This window comes from Meles meles, chromosome X (genome assembly GCF_922984935.1).
Source record: "Meles meles chromosome X, mMelMel3.1 paternal haplotype, whole genome shotgun sequence".
NCBI lineage: Eukaryota > Metazoa > Chordata > Mammalia > Carnivora > Mustelidae > Meles > Meles meles.
Window position 1 is genome coordinate 70,541,295 of NC_060087.1, and position 19,578 is coordinate 70,560,872.

A 19,578-nucleotide genomic window follows, 5' to 3' on the forward strand; every position below is an offset into this window, starting at 1 on the left:
CCCTCTTCACATATGGCACAAATAGCTGGATTAGATCTTTAGAAGCCCCATATAACAAGAAGATACGGTTTCAAAAAAAAAAAAAAGAAGATACGTTTTCATTTATCTGCACCTCCCAATGTCATGTAAAACAAAACAAATAATAAATAAATAAATACAGCAGAACGAAAGATCAGATAAAAATATAATTTAAAAAATAACACAAAGTTAGATGAGTGCTAAAATTTAATTACTAAGCATGTAATGATGGCTCCTGTAACTGATCCCAGTACTCAAGATGTAGTTTGATATTCATGGAACAAAAAAAGTTATTACTTCCCTTAGATCAAGGTCTTGATTACATGGAGTAACCACAAATTGTTTCATTAGCTAGCCAATCCAATCAATAAAATAGTAAACTCTATCAAATGACTTCATTGAATAATTCTTTCCTAAATTGTTTGACTGAATCCACACTTTTCCAGTTGTAACACATGTAAGTCAGAGTAATAGTCTTTTTTATGGTTTCACTCCTTGCCCACATTGGAAAACTCATCTACATCAACTTTACAAAGTTAGCTATGAAAAAGAATAGCATTTTTTTCAACTTTATCTCTTGTCAATGTATTACTCTTTTATCTTACCTCCAGGCCTGATGCTGATTTTTCCTAAAACCATGAACACTTTGGTGTGGGAGGAACTATTGTTTCATTGAGTAGGTTTCTCTTTTGACTTTTCAGCAGAGTTTGCAGTGAATGAAAAAAGAAAAAGAAAAAAAATTTCTACTTTTCCTCATTCTACCTTCTGTCTTCTACCACTCTAAACTCTGCAGAGGAAAACAAATCCTAGTTCTTTGGGTTTGTTTGTTTATATGTTTTATTTTGGTTTGTTTTTCTTTCTCTTTTAGAAAAGATAAAAAAAATACCATTTATTTGTTCTGTTTCATTTCATGTACTACTTTTAATAGAGTTTATTTAATAGACTGCATTTTAATAGGGTGTATTTAATAGAATGTATAAGAAAGGTCAAGGATAGGAAGAAAATATTTTACTCGATTTATGCAAGCATTATAATTATTTTCTGATTCTGAACTTAATTTCTCTCATAAAACCTGATACAAGAATTTAAAGTTCCAAAAATTAACTCATTCACTCAATATGATTCACTGTTAGTAATTTAAGAAAATGAAAGAAGATAGTTTACTTATGACATGAGATTTTTTTTTATTTGTTTATTTTCAGTGTAACAGTGTTCATTGTTTTTGCACCACACCCAGTGCTCCATGCAGAACGTGCCCTCCATATTACCCACCACCTGGTTCTTCAACCTCCCACGCACCCCGCACCTTCAATACCCTCTGGTTGTTTTTCAGAGTCCATAGTCTCTCATGGTTCATCTCCCCTTCCAGTTTCCCTCAACTCCCTCTCCTCTCCATCTCCCCATGTCCAACGTGTTCTTTGTTATGCTCCACAAATAAGTGAGACCATATGGTACTTGACTCTCTCAGCTTGACTTATTTCACTTAGCATAATCTCATCCAGTCCTGTCCATGTTGCTACAAAAGTTGGGTATTCATCCTTTCTGATGGAAGCATAATACTCCATTGTGTATATGTACCACATCTTCCTTATCCATTCATCCGTTGAAGGACATCTTGTTTCTTTCCACATTTAAGCGACCGTGGCCATTGCTGCAATAAACATTGGGGTACAGATGGCTCTTTTTTCACTGCATCTGTATCTTTGGGGTAAATACCCACCAGTGCAATTGCAGGGTCATAGGGAAGCTCTATTCTTAATTTCTTGAGGAATCTCCACACTGTTCTCCAAAGTGGCTGCACCAACTTGCATTCCCACCAACAGTATAAGAGGGTTCCCCTTTCTCCACATCCTCTTCAATACACATTTTTTCCTGTCTTGCTAAATTTGGCCATTCTAACTGGTGTCAATGTAGTTTTAATTTTAATCTCCTTGATGGCTAGTGATGATGAACCTTTTTTCATGTGTCTGATAGCCATTTGTATGTCTTCATTGGAGAAGTATCTGTTCATATCTTCTGCCCATTTTTTGATATGATTATCTGTTTTGTGTGTGTTGAGTTTGAGGAGTTCTTTATAGATCCTGGATATCAACCTTTTGTCTGTACTGTAATTTGCAAATATCTTCTCCCATTCCGTGGGTTGCCTCTTTGTTTTCCTGACTGTTTCCTTTGCTGTGCAGAAGCTTCTGATCTTGATAAAGTCCCACAAGTTCATTTTCGCTTTTGTTTCCTTTGCCTTTGGAGAGATATCTTGAAAGAAGTTGCTGTGGCTGATATCGAAGAGGTTACTGCCTATGTTCTCCTCTAGGATTCTGATGGATTCCTGTCTCACATTGAGGTCTTTTATCCATTTCGAGTTTATCTTTGTGTATGGTGTAAGAGAATGGTCGAGTTTCATTCTTCTACATATCGCTGTCCAGTTTTCCCAGCACCATTTATTGAAGAGACTGTCTTTTTTCCATTGTATATTTTTTACTGTTTTTCAAATATTATTTTACCATAGAGTTGAGGGTCCATATCTGGGCTCTCTACTCTGTTCCACTGGTCCATGTGTCTGTTTTTATGCCAGTACCATGCTGTCTTGGTGATCACAGCTTTGTAGTAAAGCTTGAAATCGGGTAATGTGATGCCGCCAGTTTTGTTTTTGTTTTTCAACATTTCCTTAGCAATTCGGGGTCTCTTCTGATTTCATACAAATTTTAGGATTATTTGCTCCAGCTCTTTGAAAAATACCGGTGGAATTTTGATCAGAATGGCATTAAAAGTAAAGATTGCTCTAGGCAGTATAGACGTTTTAACAATTTTATTCATCCAATCCAAGAGCATGGAATGGTCTTCCATTTTTTGTTTCTTCTTCAATTTCTTTCATGAGTGTTCTGTAGTTCCTCGAGTACAGGTCCTTTACCTCTTTGGTTAGGTTTATTCCCAGGTATCTTATGGTTTTGATGCTATAGTAAATGGAATCGATTCTCTAATTTCCCTTTCTGTATTTTAATTGTTAGTATATAAGAATGCCACTGATTTCTGTACATTGACTTTGTATCCTGCCACGTTACTGAATTACTGAATGAGTTCTAGTAGTTTGGGGGTGGAGTCTTTGGGGTTTTCCATATAAAGAATCATGTCATCTGCGAAGAGAGAGAGTTTGACTTCTTCCTTGCCAATTTGGATACCTTTTATTTCTCTTTGTTGTCTGTTTGCTGTTGCTAAGACTTCTATATTATATTGAACAAGAGTGGTGAGAGTGGGCATCCTTGTCTTGTTCTTGATCTCAACGGGAAGGCTGTGAGCTTTTTCCCATTGAGGATGATATTTCATAGATAGATTTTATGAAGTTCAGGAATGTTCCCTCTATCCCTATAGTTTGAAGCGTTTTCATCAGGAACGGATGCTGGATTTTGGCAAATGCTTTTTCTGCATCCATTGAGAGGACCATGTGGTTCTTCTCTCTTCTCTTATTGATTTGTTCTCTCACACTGATTGATTTGCGAATGTTGAACCAACCTTGCAACCCAGGGATGAATCCCACCTGGTCATGGTGGATAATCTTTTTAATGTGCTGCTGGATCCTGTTTGCTAGGATCTTGTTGAGAAACTTTGCATCCATATTCATCAGTGATATTGGTCTGAAATTCTCCTTTTTGGTAGGGTCTTTGCCTGGTTTGGGGATCAGGGTAATGCTGGCTTCATAAAAAGAGTCTGGAAGTTTTTCTTCTGCTTCAATTTTTTGAAAGAGCTTCAGAAGAATTTGTGTTATTTCTTCTTTGAAAGTTTGGTAGAATTCCCCAGGGAAACCATCAGGTCTTGGGCTCTTGTTTTTTGGGAGGTTTTTGATCACTGCTTCAATCTCATTACTAGATATCGGTCTATTCAGGTTGCCAATTTCTTCCTGGTTCAATTTTGGGAGTTTGTAGTTTTCCAGGAATGCATCCATTTCCTCTAGGTTGCTTAGCTTATTGGCATATAACTGTTGGTAAAAGTTTCTGATGATTGTTTCTATTTCCTTGGTGTTAGTTGTGATCTCTCCCTTTTCGTTCATAATTTTATTAATTTTGACTTTCTCTCTTTTCTTTTGGATTAGTGTGGCCAATGGTTGATCGATCTTATTGATTCTTTCAAAAAACCAGCTTCTAGTTTCATTGATACGTTCTACTGTATCTCTGGTTTCTACCTCATTGATCTCTACTCTAATCTTGATTATTTCCCTTCTTGCGTGTGGAGTTGGTTTGATTTGTTGTTGATTCTCCAGTTCTTTAAGGTGTAGAGACAGCTGGTGTATTCTGGATTTTTCAGTTTTTTTTGAGGGAAGCTTGGATGGCTATGTATTTCCCCCTTAGAAATGCCTTTGCTGTACACCATAGGTTTTGGACCGAAGTGTCTTCATTCTCATTGGTTTCCATGAATTGTTTAAGTTCATCTTTGATCTCCTGGTTGATCCAAGCCTTCTTAAGCAAGGTGGTTTTTAGCTTCCAGGTGTTTGAGTTCCTTCCAAACTTTTCCTTTTAATTGAGTTCCAGTTTCAAAGCATTGTGATCTGAGAATATGCAGGGAATAATGTCAGTCTTTTGGTATTGGTTGAGTCCTGCTTTGTGACCCAGTATGTGGTCTATTCTGGAGAAGGTTCCATGTGCACTTGAGAAGAATGAGTATTCTGATGTTTTAGGGTGGAATGTTCTGTATATGTCTATGAGGTCCACCTGGTCCAATGTGTCATTCAATGCTCTTATTTCTTTATTAATTTTCTGCTTCGATGATCTGTCTATTTCTGAGAGAGGCGTATTAAGATCTCCTACTATTATTGTATTCATATCAATATGACTCTTTATCTTGATTAATAGTTTTCTTATGTAATTGGGTGCTCCCATATTGGGGGCATAGATATTCACAATTGTTAGATCATCTTGGCGGATCGTCCCTTTAAGAATTATGTAGTGTCCTTCTGTATCTCTGACTACAGTCTTTAGTTTAAAATCTAATTTATTTGATATGAGAATCGCTACCCCCGGCCTTCTTTTGAGGCCCATTGGCATGAAAGATGCTTCTCTATCCCTTCACTTTCAGTCTGGGTGTATCCTTAGGTTCAAAATGGGTCTCTTATAGACAACATACGGATGGGTCCTGTCATTTTATCCAATCTGTAACCCTGTGTCGTTTTATGGGTGCATTTAGGCCATTCACATTGAGAGTGATTATTGAGAGATAGGTTTTTATTGACATCGTGTTACCTTTGAAGTCTTTCATGACATGAGATTTTTAAGGTCAAGAGAGATGATTTGGAGAAGGCAAACAAAAAACAACTTCTGGAAGTGTACAAATCTTTCAGGAGTAAATTTAGAGGAAATTTTTCATAATACTCAATTGTCAAATTATTGCTGCCAGGAAAGGAGCATGGCACAGTAAAACTCTCAAAAAATCTAGATTTTAATCTTTGTTTTTCCACTTTCTTAGACCTCAGTTAGTACATGTTCAAAATAGAGAAAATGATAATATTGTCTCTTACTACCTCACAGAGTTTGTGAATTTCAAAGGAGATACAGATTGCCTTTCCTAACCACCCTGCAAGCAGTCTTGTAAGAAGCACCCTGTATATCTTTTTTGTAGTATTTTTAAATTTAAGTTAATAATTTATGTTATTGTTTTTAACATCTATAATTCCTTTAAGACTAAATTCCTTGAGAGTTGAGAATGCCTATTGTCTTGTATACCTACTGTCTTATTTCTGACAAAAAATGGAGTACATGACACAAAGTAGTCAATTTATAAATATTTGATGAGTGAATGTAAACACTTTGTAATCTTTATAGCAGTTTACTGATTTTTCTATTGCCATGTTCTCTTAAAAGTGATGACAAAACATGATCAGACTGTGTTCTTATCACAAAAAAACCTTAAAATTTTGGAGGTGGTTAATACATTTACTACTTTGATTATGGTGATGACACCATGGGAATATGCATGTGCTAAATTATCAAAATGTGTAAATCAAAAATGTGTACTGTTTATATAATAATTATACCTTAATGTAGCTTAAAAACAAAAAAGTAATAATTAGAAACCTAAATGGAATTATAACCTTATCATTTTTAACATTAAAAATATTGAAACAACTAGCTAAATCCGTGAATTCAAATAGATTGAATTACTAACAAGCATTCTTAAAAATACCGGTGTTTTCCTTCTTCAAACATTACTTTTTTCTATCCTAAGAATATAAGCTATTCTCAAACATATATATAATATACACGCACACATACATATACATTCAAATATATATACACATTCAAATATATATATACACATTCAAGTATATATATAGATATATCTATAGATATATACACACACATCCAAGTATATATGTATGTATGTTTGTGTATATGCCTCTGTGTGTGTGTGTGTGTGTGTGTGTGTGTGTATTCAAATATACTCTGTGGTATAACTCTCTTGGATTTTAAGTGAATTTAAAGAGAGGTACCATTCCAACCATTGAAGAACTAAATTATGGTAAGAACTTTTCTTTTCCTCATCCTCACTTCCTTCTCTATTTGTGGCTTCACATACTAGAGCTTCATTAAGGCAGCAATTGAAAGGACTCAGTGACCAAACCTAAAGGATTAATTCCTCTTAGCAGTATTTTACATAAGCTATATCTATAAGGCACCATACTTGCTCTGTATTCCCTTTCTGCCTTCCCTCTACCCCCACGAACATGCACATGCAGATGTATTCCACTCTAATAAAGTTCACAAAGGGTTCAACAGACACAAAGATTTTTAAAATACTATGTCTGCTTACAATGTGTTGAGTTTCACTATAGTAGAGTACATTTTCATAATGTGCAACATTATTATTATGCAATAATGTCAAAATGTCTCTCATATTTTAGAGAAAATTATTGTCTCTGAAAGTTGTTAAAAGATAGTTATTTTACTATTTTTAAATTTTAAATAAAACTCATCTCATGAGTTCATCCTGATATTTCCAATTCAAATAAAGTTCTACATGGTTTCACTGAAAAAAGACAGTTATTTTAATTTGCACAAACCGAAAGTGTACTCCAAAGTTTAATCTGAAAGGAGAGTTATGATGACCTCTAGTAACTAGTTTAATGGCTTAAAGAAAAATGTCCACTTCTATTTTTTAGAAGGAAAAGCATATAGTCATAAACCATATTCACCTAGGGAATATATGAGGGATTCTGTATAATATAAAGAGAGGAAATGTAACTTCCTTATTTAAAATTAAATCTGATAGAATTAGTAGTCATGTTATTAGAGACAGGATAAATGTCAAGAATTCATTACTTTGTTTCAAGCTTAGTTTATCATAAATCTGTCCTATTACACATAATAACTTGTACTGTCTGCACGTTATTTGATAGCAAGTTCAGCAGTGTAGGTGAGTGACAATGTGAGCTGCATTATAATAGTTCTCCAGGGAAATTAGCTTATAGTACACAGTTAGGCATATATGAACCATTATTCAAATGGAAAAAAAATATTCAAAAGTTTATTCTTGCTCTCATAAGACCATCAGCTAATATGCAGAAAGTCAATTCAAACAAGTAGGTAGCATTGGGAAAATGGCATAAAAAAACAATATATTGACTTTTGGTCTAAACTGAAAATATTCAGCATCCTGTGTGTTGAAAGACATGAATTTATTGTATATAACAAAATTTATATTTATAATACAGAATGATGTATTAAGAGGAAGGGTAGTCAAATTTGATTTGGTATTAAAAAAACAGAAGAATTAATCAGGAAGCACATAAACTGTTTTAATTGTTCCTACTGCAATAAACATCAACGTATGAGTATGAACTGCCCTAGTTCAATTGTTTGCTGAAAGAAAATCTATTGAAATATTTTAAGCTTACTGCATAATTCAATTATAGACATTTATATATAACAGTGTTTTTCTCCAAGATGTATTGTTTGAAATTTGAAATAAAAAAAATTAAAAGGAATTTTAAATTTAGTAAGTACCCAGTTATTTTCCAGTATATGGAAAATGTATTAGAAATGTATAAATTAAATTCCAATTTAAGGATATGTATCATTTTTCTAAAGTGATAGAGATAGCCCTTTTAAGCTCTTAGCTATGGAGATGCTGGCGAGTGGCCATCCACACGTACATAGTGATATAAAAACTCCCAGAACATGACTCTTCCTTTTGAGTTGTTGCTGTGCAGTGGAAATTTGGAGAGATTAATTAAGGCTTTCTTTTTCCCTGGGATCTTTACTACTTTAATATTTCTTCTTATTACAAGACATTCAGGTTTTCCTTGAAAAGTTTATGTGAAGAATAGTGAATTTTTTGAGAGGTTTGCAATCCTTGTATTAAAGAACAGAGCCAAAATTCATTCTAAATAAAAACGTGAGATGGTAGGGATAATCATATATGACTCATGCAATTAGATACATAGCCATGTTTGTCAAATATTCTACTATGCTTCTGAAAATACATTTACATATCTCTTTGTATGCATTAAAAGTCTGACTCAGAACATATCCCTGGTCAATGAAATAAAAGTTAGGTTTTACTTTCAGATTTTCTTTTTGTGTTTTAAATATCATCTACATATCTCAATTACATTACTTATTCTATTATATATCTTCATGAAGATATATAATAGAATGAAGATGAAGAAGAAGAAAGTTTTTGGTATAAAAAAGGAAAATTCTTGTAAATTTTCTTACATGTATAAAGAAAAATAATATACATATTAGTGACTTCTAAGATCCCTTTCAGGCCCAGGTAAGTTATTCATTTTCAACATTTCCAATTACCAATTTGATTATGTTCTTTTATTTTCCTTCATATGGTGGGTTAACCACTAAAAGAACAGAAACAAAAATTAGCACAAACAGCATCTGATACCTGTAGTGTGAATAAAGTACAAACATGAACCCTAGGAAGAAACAATGTTCATTTAATAGCTTAGTATGAAAAAAGCAGTGTAAGAATAAAACACTGGTAATGCTAACATGTAGGCTATGTTTATCCTTTCTCAGTGTTCAATAAATTGGTATTTGAAAGTTATTTAAAAATATAAGTAAAGTAGTTATTTAAATAAATTTTCAAAATTTGAATGAAAAACTGTATAATGAACATATAAAATATTTTCCTTTATTACCTAATACTATACTATACTAAGTGATTTTTGAATCCTTATTTGTATATATCAACTTTTTACACTGCAGAACTAACTGAGGGTTTTGGAGGGTAGGGGGGTGGGAGGTTGGTGGATATTGTGAGGGGTACATATTGCATGGAGCACTGGGTGTGGTCCATAAACAGTGAATTTTGGAACACTGAAAAGAATTTAAAAAATAAAGAAAACATTTTTAAAAACTTCCAATAAGGATAAACTGATTTTATGAATTTTGAATCACAATAGAATATTGAAAAATTGTTCTCAAAACTTTGAATATTAAAAATAATTAATAACTGCTATCCAATAGCCATGATGAGCTCTTGTTAATGAATTAAGTAAAGTTAACATTTATTCTTAAATAATTGATTTGAAATGTAAGTTTGTAGTATTTATTGAATGATGTATTATGAAAACATTCATAAATCAACATGTATGAATTCTAACAAGCCTAAAGCTTCTGAAAGCTAGTTTAATAGAAGCATTCACAAATATATACAGCAAGTTGACTCTTAGTTCTATGCTCTGTGTCATCTTTTAGAACTGTTCTTATAAGTTATTTTTGTTTACTTATTGGGCTTGGTTGTTTTTTTTTTTTTTGGTCTTTTTTAATTTATTTTCAGCATAACAGTATTCATTGTTTTTGCATCACACCCATGGCTTGGTTTTAAGGGAATTGCCAAGTGATCTCTGGACTCCAATCTTTAGACCTGATGTCAGGACAAATTAATTTCTTTAGAAACCTGCTGTGCTTCAGATATCATCTTGCATATGCAGCATTAATGGAGACACTGCACAAATATCTCTGTCTAACTGGCTTGGGATGGAGGAACAAGAAGGGGTACCTTGAAAAAGTAAAAATTTATTGTATAATAAAGATAATATGTTTTAATTGTAATAATATTCAAAATAAAATAATAAAATATAATATATAATAATTTATTATTGATCATTAAATACTCACAATTTTATCTAACCAGTGACACCACTCTACACATGAATATGAACTTCTTGCTTCTTCACTGGTTCTATTATGTTAGTAGACTAAATAGCACATTATTTTTAAAAAAGAATCACATATTTATCCTTATGAATAATTAATTTATTTATTTTCTTAACTAAAAATAAAACATTTGTAATTACTTTGTTTATTGTTGGTAATCAAATATTTTCTACAATTAGAAATTTTAGGGATCAAAATGTCCCTGTATGAAGGCTAAATAGGTAGAGACTGGACCTATACAAAATCACACAGTTACTTCCAGCTTAAACACTTAATTTCCTATTTTTTTATGAATTTTGTGGAATGGATGTGTGTGAGTGGTTATTCAAGAGCCTGAAATACCCAGACAGATTAAACTTATCAGATAATCATCTCTCCCAATTCCTCTTGATGAGTTTGGTATGAAAATAAACATATAAAAAGCTCACCTGGGGGCACTTGAGTGACTCAGTGGGTTAAAGCCTCTACCTTCAAGGCCCACTTCAGGCTCTCTGCCTGCTTCCTCCTCTCTCTGCCTGCCTCTCTGCCTATTTGTGATCTCTGTCTGTCAAATAAATAAAAAGAATCTTTTAAAAAAGAATAAAATAAATAAATAAAAATAAAAAGGTCATCTGATGAATCTGTCACTAACATACTGTTTAAAGTTGGTTAAAACAGTAACAAATTATCTGTGTCTTTATTAACTCATTATTGGTAAAAGCATAACAATGTTCATCCTATGTCATAGAAGAAGTTTGTGAGAATAAAACCGTACAATAGCAAAAAGGAAAACAGATTGCAATGGATAAATATTTTTCTCCTACTATTTGTTGAATCCAAGAAACTGGAGTATTGTCTTAGTTCTCATATTTTGACATATGAAAGTATAGTATATTAGGTAGGCAGTATGCAAGAACACTCATCTCAGAAGTCCTTGTTCTAGCTTTATGTGCACAGGAATCAGCTAGGAATTTTGTTAACATGCCATTTCTGGAGCAGTAAATCTAGAATACACTTGATGTAATGCATTTTGCATTTATAACAAGGTCAAAAAATGATGAGATGCTGCTGCTCATCTAGAAACCATACTTTAGGTAGCAAAAGTGTTTAACATTTATGGGTCTCATGGTTCTTATTGGCTAAATATGGCTAATAATCTCAACTCTGTGTCCTTCAAATTTTGTTGGGTAATAGTTATCTATCTATCTATATTTGGGAATTAGTTTTATATGAATATAAGGAAAAGGTTTCCTTTCAGATAAGAATCATTTATAATTCACAGAAATCAGCTGAGTGGTTGCTATGTGTTCAGTACTGCCAGATGCTATATGACTAAATGATAAATAAATAACTCCCCTCAGAGTATACAACCCAGCTATATTCAAAATTGGTCCAAATAAATGTAGTATTTATGACAATTTTATTTACATTTTTCTTAATATAAGCAGTATATTCTGATTATTTTATATTGTGCCATGCTGGCAAATGTGTTTGCTGTGTGTGTGTGTGTGTGTGTATGTGTGTGTGTTACCCACAGTGTCACATCTATAGACACATTACACTTATAAATTTAATCTGCATTGTTAACATTTTCTACCACATTCTTAAATTTAGACCAAGATTTGGCAATTTTTTTATGTAGGGTGACATACCATAAATATTTTGTTTTTGCAAGCCATACAGTATCTTTTGCAACTATCCAATTCCATCACTGAAGCACTGGAACTGGCTACATTTCAGTAAAACTTTATTTACAAAATAGATAGTAAGCTATAGTTGACCCATAGATTATAGTTTGCTAATTCTTAGGTTTAAAAAATCAACAAAAAATTAATCAAATCCTTATTTGTGGCATTTGCCAATGTCCATAGTGTAAATACTCCCACTATGTCCAGTTTCAAGCTAACAATGTGATATCACTGAAGGCAGAACTGAGAAATGATGTACAGTGGCACACCATTGTATAGTATTCCCACTACGCGGGTGCAATAGATGTAAATAACCTTAAGATCATAGATAGTAGCAAAATGTAGCAAAATAATTAAGAATTGATAAATACTGTTACTTTTTATTATAACTTATTTAATTTTAAGTTCATATAATTTAATTTTTAATAATAAGTGGTTTAACACTCAGCTCACAAAATTTCTGAAAATTTAACACTTAGCTCTTATGAACCAGTAATACCACTAATTGACAGAAAGATTTAATTGTGCATTTTCACATCTCAGCCACTTATGCTGATACCACATAGATGAACGTCTGAAATGTAGAAAAGGAATTGGATGTCCCTGCTTCTACACCACTCTCAGTTCATCATTCACTTCCTGTTTCTTTGGACTACAGAGAACAGAAATATGAAAAAAAGGAAAAGTGGAAAAACAGAAAGGAAAATAGATGAGGGAAGAAAGTGAAAGTTGGCAAAGAAGCTACATTCCAAGTTTTCTATCCCACCACTATCATAAAGAAAACATAATTAATTCATCGCATGACTATTCATGCTTAAATAAATGAAGAATGGAATAATCTATCTGCCGCAAAGAAATGCCCTCCAAAATCATGGCGTTTTGCATTAAAGGAAAAAAGGCAAGAAATAAGAGATGATAACTAAATTGTGTTGGTCCAAACTCAAGTAGATTATAATGAGGTGAAGGGATGTGAGGTGGGAAGAAAAAAACACCATTAATTGTGAGGTCAGATGCTCTGTGTAAGTTTCTAACTATGTAAGTGTCTTAGAAACTACGTAAATTTCTAAGGCAAAACTTACACCACAGTGTGTAGAGACCATAATCTTAAATTGTAAAGGCCTCTTTGCTAGAAATTCCTTTTGTTTTCATATGCAGCACTGCCGTATGTTTGAGTCACATAAGATTGACTTGGACATATGAACTTATAAGGGGACTGATTTTCACTATATCAGCCTTAGTGGCAAACATTTAAATTTCTTCTGTTTTCTTCACAACTTGGTTTTGAAAATAGGGACAACACTTGTCTTTATGTCTGGTACAAATGTCTCTTTGTTGAATATTTTATTTTATTTTATTTAAAGATTTTATTTATTTATTTGACAGAGAGAGATCACAAGTAGACAGAGAGGCAGGCAGAGAGAGAGAGAGGGAAGCAGGCTCGCCGCTGAGCAGAGAGCCCGATGCGGGATTCGATTTCAGGACCCTGAGATCATGACCTGAGCTGAAGGCAGCGGCTTAACCCACTGAGCCACCCAGGCGCCCTGACTGAATATTTTAAACCACATTCATCAGAACAGCAAAAAAGCTTTCATGTTTAATGCCTTCTCTCTGCATCAAGCCTGACATGAATAAAAACTTTAAAGGCTTCAAAACAGTTATAAGCATATACATTTAGTCAAATATAAGGATCGGCCAATATAGGATGTAAAATAGCCTAAAATAACAGTAGTTAATGTGGATTTCAAAGAAAATAATATATGATTTATAAATCATGTTATTTTACTTATAAAAGTATTAAATCCTATATTCAGATGCATTTTTTCACTGATCCTCAGATGCATCCCCTATATTATAAGAAACAAGTAAGCCTAGAGAGTACTCTAGCACACAAGAAACCATCTACATTGTATCTAGTTAAGCTGTGGAACACTTTTGAGAAATATAGAAAAAGTGTGGGTCATAGAACTTCTGTATGGTTTTGCTGAATTGCTGTTTTTAAGAAACTCATTCTAAAGCAAAGGAAAAAATCACAAAGCAACTAGGAGCTTTCTAAAGTTTATGAATTATATTTCCAAAAGCAACCAGTAATGGACCACCAAATTATCAGACAAAATGTCAAATCAAGGTTTAATTTTCCTCATGAGAAACCCCTTCAGTTAATCTATTTTGCTGAGAATTTGGGTACCCAGGCCTAAATACTGAATAATCAGATAATAATAAATCACTTCCATTATCTTACCTCACTTCAGAGTGGAGAGCCATTTTACTACCAGGGTATAAATTCAGGCTCACCTCATTTCTTGCTGAAATAATAACTTCCTAAATGACCTACCTTCCCTGGCTTTTCTGATGTCCCATTCCATTCTATACACTAATGTCAGAATCATCTTTGTAAAATGCCAGTTTTCTTGTGGTATGGTCCTGCTTAAAATTTTTTAATGACACCCTATTGCTCACAGGTTAATGGCCAAGTTCCTTAGGAAAAAGTAGGTCAAAACTACTTTTCTGCAGTCATTTCCATCCCCTATCCTTTCTGCAGTCTTACTCCTCTCTTGGGTGTCTGGTAAATATCTGTTTGTCATTCAAGCCTAAGGTCTAATGTCATCTCTCTTATTAATCTTCCTATGACTTCCTCCAAATGAATTAACCAATTTCTCCTCTGAGTTCCTATAAAACTTAGTTCATGCAATGTGAAGAGTGAGAAGGGCATGAGAGGGAAAAGGAGTACTTGTAGAGCAGTGAATTTCTACCTAAGAGGCTGCCAACTGTAGCCCCTATTTCAATCAAAACACATTAAATCTTATATTTTATATACATTGTGAATTCTGCATAAGATCTTATTTCAACAAATGATATGTCTCAAAGAAAGAGGCATCATTAAACACAAGTGTAGTGGAAAAAGCATAATCTTTGGAGGCAGAGGGTACTAAGTTTTAAATAATTACTTTTCCACTTACTAGATGTATGGCTTAGGGCAAATCAATTCTTCTACCTACTTCTTTAATATCATCACCTGCCATCACCTCCTTGCAAGTTACACTTCAGTTGAGCTGAGAAACTAGAGGCTTTCTAAATATTTCACACTATTTCATACCATATTCAAACAAGCTAGTCCATGTTTCTGAAATGTTTCTATACCACTACTTTCACATCAAACTCTTTCATATTTCCACACCTAGTTGAAGTGTTACTTTCTCTCTTAAGTCTAACCCCAGGCAGCGCTTGATAGTCTCATTTCTTTGACCTCACTTTGTGATATACGAACTCTATTATATGTTGTCATTCTTTGTGTTTCCTGTATCCAGGGCTGGGTAAGTTCCAATATACCCATGTTCGTTGTCATAACATTGCAATAGTCTATAAAAGGTGATTAAGGTCCAGTGTCTCAAACAAAATCCCTTTTACCTCTTGTCATCTCAGTTCTTTCACCTAGGACACCTCCTTCAAACCTCCAATGACCAAGCAATTAAAGTATTAACACTTGAACTCTGGAACTCTACTCTAGGTAAGGCTTGTATTTATCTTGATTCATCAGTGCCAATGCTACCCTGATTGTTAATATCTAAATGTGGTTTCTGCTTATCTTCCTATTAGAAGGTGAATTACCTGAGAGCATGGATTGGGTTGTTCATCCTTGTATCCTTGATGATAGAACCTTTGTTTTTCCAAGTATTAATTATATAGCTATTCCTTCATTTTAGTATTCCCCCTCCTTCTGATATCAACTCTCTTGTACCCTTATGAAATCCCCATCTGGGCCTAACCTACTTGGACATATGACTGGGTTTTACCCTTACTTGATCCTTAAATACAAAAACTAATTCCTTTTCTCAGTTGCACATATAGAAAAGTGTAAACATAGTTTTTGAGTGAAAAGCATACATTTGTGTATGTATCGTTAACTATAAACTATAATAAAAATTAACATGGTTTACAAACGCATCTCACAAAACACAGATACTTAATGAGTACATTGTCTTCAATTATTTATCAATAAATACTGCTTTATTTTTCTGTCCTTTACTCCTACTCCTTATATATTGCCCAAAATGTTACCACTAACCATTCTATACAGCACCCACTGTATTTTCTTTTTTTTTAATATTTTTATTCATTTATTTGACAGACAAAGATCAAAAGTAGGCAAAGAGGCAGGCAAAGAGAGAGGAAGGGAAGCAGGCTCCTTGCTGAACAGAGAGCCCAACACAGGGCCTGATCCCAGGACCCCGGGATCATGACCCAAGCCGAACGCAGAGGCCTTAACTCACTGAGCCATCCAGGTGCTCCCGCACTGTACTTTCTGAAAAAATTATCCCACCTCATATATGAACCACTGCTGAATACAATTCTTATAATACTGCAACTACCAAAATCCTCCTTGGAAATATAGTTGCTGTGAATGAGAAATTAATAATCTATTAAATTTAAATTAATTTCAAAGTACACTAAGGAGTTGAATCCTATCATTGATCTTGAAACTTGAAGTAGAACTTGATTCATGTCCAAAAAATATAATTTCAGTCATGAGAAGATTCTGATGGATGCCAGTTTTCATTATGGAATCACCCTATTGTCTACCTCATTCTTTTAAGGAAAATTATCTGTACTTATACAAACACAAAATAAAATATTATTATTGCAATAGTAGTAGAATTTTTATTATTTGAAACTTGCATGCTATGTTCTTTGTATTTATTAATTGATTCATTCATTAAACAAACATACGCAGAATGTTATTTCTGTGCCAGGTGCTTAGAAAAAAAATATTGTATACTGTCTGATACTAAAGTGCCCACATTAGCAAACTAACATATTCTTTTAAAAAACAGCATTTGGGGCGCCTGGGTGGCTCAGTGGGTTAAAGCCTCTGCCTTCAGCTCAGGTCATGGTCCCAGGGTCCTGGGATCGGGCCCCGCATCGGGCTCTCTGCTTGGCAGGGAGCCTGCTTCCTCCTCTCTCTCTGCCTGCCTCTCTGCCTAGTTGTGATTTCTCTCTGTCAAAGAAATAAAAAATTAAAAAAATAATAAATAAAAAAATAAAAATAAATAAAAAAATAAAAAACAGTATTTATGTGAAAGTCAATTAACTGTTAAGACTCACCCTTCCAGAGCACAGTCAAGAAACAGAAAAAAAGGTAAAAATAAAAATATCATTCGAAGACATTCTCCTTATAATTGCAGACAAGTTGATTTAGACTAATTTCCTCCAGCTTCTCGTGATTATAATTGAAAATATTTTTCAATATTCTTAAAAGCATACAAAAGCTAAGAAGACAATGAGAAATTACTGTAATGAAATTTGGTAAAGAACAGTAAACTAAAGATACTTTAACCCCTGGGGATTTTTCAGATCTAAAAAAGGCAGCTGAGAGATAGAACTGAATATTGAGTGACTTCCTAATATTAAGCAGAAAATAGTCAAAGCTCAGAATCTGCAAAAGATGGGTATCTGATACATTTTCCCTGATTTTGAGAAAGAACACAAGAGGTTAAACCCAAGGTGTAAAGGCAAGCCTGAAAGAAACTAATACACACAAAACAGCAGTCTGAATTTGAGGTCAGAAAATAACAAGACTTTAATCTGTTGATTTGTTATTGTCCCCAGGAAACTAACAAAAGCAAGCTAAAATCATCATTGTCAAAAAACATAATAATCTGAGATTTTATAATATTTCTACAAATTGTATCGAATGTTCAAAACACACTCACAGGAAAATAGATCCATAAGGAAGCAAAACCACATAAGCTAGTGGCAGAATAAACAATAGACAAAAAAAACACATGGAGACTGTAGATATTATTAGATATTATGAAACACAAACTGTAAAACAATTATGCTTATTTTATTCAAGAAACTGTTTAGCTTAAAATTTTTAATAGGGAAATGAAACAAGAACACACATATATAAAGAAGAAATTAAAACTCCAAACTTGAAAAATACTATGACAAATTAAGAACTGATTAAATTAGTTTCACAATAAAATATGCACCACTGAATATAAGCTTAGTGAACTAGAGAACAGGTCAGAATAAAATATGCAAAACAAATTCCAAAGCAATATTGTACTGGAATGTATGAAAGATAAAATTTTTTTTTAAACATTTATTTGACAGAGACAGATCACAAGTAGATAGAGAGGCAGGCAGAGAGAGAGAGAGAGGGAAGCAGGCTCCCTTCTGAGCAGAGAGCCCTATGTGGGACTTGATCCCAGGACCCCGAGATCATGACCCGAGCCGAAGGCAGCGGCTTAACCCACTGAGCCACCCAGGCGCCCTGAAAGATAAAAATTTTTTAAAAAAGATACAATGTAATACATTAATGAAGTCCCAAAAAAAGGGGGGAAATAGGACATAGTAAATGTGAGAAAAAATTACGGCTGAGAATTTTCTGTTAAAAAATGCCAATTCATGGGGCACCTGGGGGGCTCAGTGGTTTAAGCCTCTGCCTTCAGCTCAGGTCAGGGTCTCAGGGTCCTGGGATCAAACACCACATCATGCTCTCTGCTCAGCAGGGAGCCTGCGTCCCCTTTCTCTCTGCCTGCCTCTCTGCCTACTTGTGATCTCCCTCTCTCTCTGTCAAATGAATAAATAAAATCTTTTTTTTTAATGTCAATTCACATATTCGACCAATCCAACAAATTCCAAGCAGGAAAAAAATCCACAGCTAGACACATTTCAGAGATGCTATAGAAAAGGAAAAACATATATTTTAAAATTTGTCAGAATAAAAAACAGTTTACCTTCATAGGAATAGCAGTTGTAAGGACATCTAAATTATCAGTAACTTCAGTGGAAGCCATAAGATAAAGGAATGCTATTTTTAATATATTTAAAGGAAATGACTGCCAACTCTAGAATTCTATACTCAAGATGTCTCCAAGAAAGAAGACAAAGTAGACACAAATTTGAAAAAGTTTACCACAAGAAAAACAATAAACAAAATTCTAAAGTGTTTAGATTTAGAATGAAAAAAAATCCAAAAGGATGATCATAGACCCAGGAAGAAATGAAATGAAGAGCAACAAAAGAGAACAATAGCTATATAAGACAACATTATATTGTGTGAGACATATATATATATATAAAGAAAGGAAGGAAAAAGAGAGAAGAAAGAGGGACAAGGAGGAAAATTAAAATACAGTACACAATTAGCATATAATTCAGGAATAAGGAGGAAAATAGAATTAGTGTTATAAGTCCTCTCATTGTCCTGGAGAAAGACCAAAAAAATCAAGCAATATCCTGTTTTCATAATTCAAGGATGCATATTATAATTTTTAAAGCATTCAATAAAGTGTATTTGACTTCCAAAAAAATAGAGGGGGGAATATAATAAGAAAAACAATGTGAAAATTAAAAAAAAAGCAAGGAGTGAAAGAGGAGGATATTGATGGAAAATAGAAATGGTAAGATAGTAAAAGCACAAAGTAAGATAATAGATTTAAACCTAAATATATTATTAATTACATTAAATGTAAATAGACTAAATGTTACCATCTTAAAAATATGTACTGTCAGACTGAAAAAGAAAAACTCAATCATATGCTATTTCCAAAAGACAGAACCAAAGTATAAATGCACAGAAAAGTTAAAAGATAGAAAATGACAAAGTACTAAATAAAAGAAAGCAAATGTAGCTATAGAAATATCAGACAAAAATAAACTTCAGGGTGAGGGGCCTCCATGCCTCAGTCAGTTAAGCAGTTAAGCTTTTGCCTTAGGCTCACGTCATGATC